Below are 4,234 nucleotides of genomic sequence, written 5' to 3'. Positions count from 1 at the left end.
GAACCAATTGCTAGGCTGTAGGATTGCTTACAGTCATATGAGTTGAAAAATAAATGTTTTGGGCAGGGATTACTTTTTAACAGAGAAAGTTGCCCTTTAAGAGTGAGCAATCTAGTCAGGGCTTTTATAAAATATCCTCAACAAAATTTTGAGTTTCAGCTGTAGGGATGGAAGGTTTATGAGGGGATAGCCCTGTAGGGTTAACAAGTTATGGAAATTGATGCAGAATCATTAAGCATTGCATCTAGTACTGCAAGAGGAAAGTGACAATTTGCTAACCCAATTGAGTTTGCAAGGACAAAATTACTTTTGCAGCAGCTATGAGAACATATAAGAATGTTCAATATGGAGGCTACAAAATGGGTCAGGGGAATGCACTGAGAATAAAACAACTCTAACAGGTATGGATTGTTTATATGATGGGGGAAGCCATAGGACCTGAGTGCAAGGAGGTTCATTTGGATGAGTTTACTCTTCTCCATGCATTTAAATATTGCAGTTTGATATGCTATTCACCACACTTTGAAACACTGGAGTTTGATTTTTAGGCAGGAGCATTATTCATTTAATGGGCTGCAAGTAGGCACATACTTCCATCTAATGGTCATCCTCTTCTGCGGCTACGTGAATCCTTCAATTTCCATAGGTCCAGGGTTTTTCCTTCTCTGCCACTCCATGAAGTGTAATGTCAGACTCAAGAAGAAAAACAGGGAATAAGGCTGAAGAAATGGAGAAGGGAATTACTAATTAAAATTAAATGGAATAGAAGCATTACTCAGGATGAAAAGAGAGGAATATCCACAGGTAGTAGAGAAAATTATAATTGAGGAAAGGAGAGATGAGAGAAGAAAAATGGAAATACATCAAAATAGGAAGACACAAACAAATCTAAGGAGCAGTAATTAGGAAACCACATATTTCAGAAGAGTTCATTAGAAAGATAGACAAGAGATGGAAATTGAGGAATGTAAAACAGAGTTAGGTAGAAGCAAGTACCAAGAGTTTAATAATTAACTGAGGCAGAGACTAATAGGATGAAGAATTATGCTGAAAGATAAAATGTCGGTAAAACAATTACCAAGATAAAGTAATATTAGATAAAAGCTTGAAATTTAAAACAGTGCATGACAAAATGAAAAAATCACTTTTGCCGAATCATAAATGCACTAGGGTAACAAAAGGTTTTCCAAGATTTCCTCAACATATCACCAGCTTTCTGAAAGGTGGGCTGTTACAATTTGAATTAAAATAACAATAATTACCACATAGGTTCTTTCCCACGAGCCATATTTCAGATTTAGAAATGAATACAAACTTATATTTCAATCATATCACCTTGTTTTTTACTTTAGTGACTAAACCATACATGAATATCTGTTATTCCTGCAGCGATACATACAAGTGTACATAAGAAGTCTATTTGAGGAATAATTAATAAGGAATTAAAATACAAAAATTAGGTGTTAGTTTAATGCTAATCGGTATTGTTATCGGCGTAATCCCTAGGATAAAAGATACTTATTATACGACAAACATTCGTGCAATAACAACTGCATTAATGCTGTTCCTGGCAATTATTCATTTGAAACATAATTATTTCTATTGAACCAGTGAAACTCTCCAAAAGTTTGAAATTCCTCAATTTCATACGATTGCATTACGGATATTCTTAGTAGCGAGCAGGGCATTTCGTACATTTTCTGAAAGAATCATTCTAAGCCATGGCTTTTGTCGGTTTCAAGGTTTCCTTAAGCTATTTTTAGAAGTTTCCGCTTCGCTGGTTATTCATTAGGGACGCAAGGAATCCAAGCTTCAGAAGTTTCCCGCTCGCGAATATCATGCCTTAGATTAAAATGACCATTGGAAGTTTCTTCATCCCATGCGAAGGTTGGTATAAGTACACTTTAATTGGCATTTTGATGGTGTCCACCGGCAGACAAGTGCGGAGAATCGAATGCATGGTAGTGGACACAGCGCGAAAACGTTTACGGGTTAATGAACACAGTAATAAAGTATGCTTCACTAGATATATCAAAAATAAGGCAAGGGAATTTTAAACAAGAGTCATCATAGCTATCTAGCTTCGCTCTCCTCTTAAAAGTCTTAGACCCCATATTTACCACAGAATTACTTAAAACGTACAAATATTATCATAGCTAATTGCAATCCTTGTCCTAGAAGGTGGTGGAATTGACATTCTTAATCGAATAACGTAATCTATTTCCGTAAACAGTGATTCACAGAAGAATATTCATACATAGAATATTGTAGTTACTCTAATCAAAATCTAGAGCTTCATTTAAATACGAGCAAAGGCAAAATAAAAACTGCCTCCCACGTACACTGCAGGAATACTGAATTTGCTAAACATATGGTAAAAGTATAACAGCCAACAAAAAATATGAAATCACGAATCGAACCAGTTTAGGTGCGGTAAACGGAGCAAACAAAGATTACGCACGGCCGACTCAACACTAAAATGGTTTGAATTAGTTTCCAATACGTAATTTAAAAATGGCGACGTCGGTACTATCTGCGACCTCTGGTTTCGGTGCACTCACATATCCTTTCTCGGAATCTCCGCAGAGAACATACACTAAACACATACCGCGGGTCTTTCAAATTATTATATTTTCTCATTTGATATAATTACAATATGATCGCGAGGCAGTGCGTCTCCATAACGGTGAATCACGCGCAAAACTCTTTCTTGCAGGACTTTGGTACAACTGAATACCTCATACCATTTTACTATGTAGAAACGATGACCAAGCAACTTAGAGCTTCCATAATCCATAAGTTTTGTATATCACTGCTCTACACCAACTTAGATGTTGATTCAGCAAAATCTCGAAACTGAGAATGACTTAAGAACACTCCCCTTTTTTAAGGAAAATCAATGAGCTGTAAATAATGGTGTGGTAATGCAAAAACTAGTAGAAACATGAAATGTTGTAATTCCAATATTACTTGACAAAAAAATCAAGTTGATGCTTCATATACAGGAAACATGCGTAAAATTATTTTTATATTTAGAAATAAATTGAAAAAGAGTGGTAAATGATATTTAGGAAACCTGAATTATGGCAGTGTCTTTATCTCATCTTTAACAGTTCGCAGGACATATACAAACAATTTTTCAATTGCTGAATGAACACATGCCTGGAAAAAGAAAACAGAAAATAACGAGCAGAATATAACTACAGCACTTAATTAAGAGTTGTAGAAATCTAGTCACAGGAATAATATTCAAGCAAGTTGGTGATGACCTAGTACATAGTAGGAACACTGCACATCACAATATAAGGATAACACAATTTCACTAGCAGAATTAAACATTAATCTTCACTTGTATCGATGGCCTGTAAAAACTAAAAATATGTAAATGGCAAAGTCATACCCTTCTCATTTCCTTAAACTGGAAATGACATTGGAACATCAATTTGTCAATGCCATAAATCTTCAAGTAAACGCATGTTTATTCTTTGATTCTTCTGGTGTGGATCATACTATTCGTTGCCGCCGAGGTATAAATTTCAGTTGTACAAAAGAGTTGAATCCCCACAGAAAATCAGCAAAATATGTACTGAAAGTGTCCATCCACAATTGTCTATAAAAATTCAAAATAAAATGAAATGACTAAAAATAATGAATTTATTTGTTAGGAGATTTGTTGCATATTCAAACATACATAAACATAGGTCATGCCAGATGTAAACTTAAAAGTTTTAGAAAAAATACAATATATGTATATATACACATACATACCAATATACTACTATATTGACATATTATTTGGTTAAGACAATTGATAAGTTATGACAATTCCAGACATTCATTTACAGAATGGAAAATATTATTTTTTAATAGAACAGTATTTTCTTGAAAATAGTTTCTTTTCCTTTATAGTTGATTTCATGGGAAAATTTATTGAATAACCTTAAGCCTATTGCTTTGGACTCATGGGCGGTATTGTGTATTCTTACAAATGGCAGGTGTAAGTCATTGCAGGGTCCTTGTATAGTGACTATGGTAAACATAGTTGTACTGCCCGAGACTAACCTTTACTGAGAAATATTATCCTTTGCATGCAAGATGACATTAAACATATATATTCGATAAACCAAGTCTTTTAAAGAGAGGTTTACATGGTGCATCACAAGGAGCATTTACAAACATTTAGCAAAGAGGTTATAATACATACATATAATCCTCTTTTGGATTATGAAGATTA

This window comes from Hetaerina americana, unplaced genomic scaffold, assembly GCF_022747635.1.
Source record: "Hetaerina americana unplaced genomic scaffold, ioHetAmer1.1.p SCAF_8, whole genome shotgun sequence".
In the NCBI taxonomy this organism is placed as follows: Eukaryota; Metazoa; Arthropoda; class Insecta; order Odonata; family Calopterygidae; genus Hetaerina; species Hetaerina americana.
Note: the sequence above shows the minus strand (reverse complement) of the source record.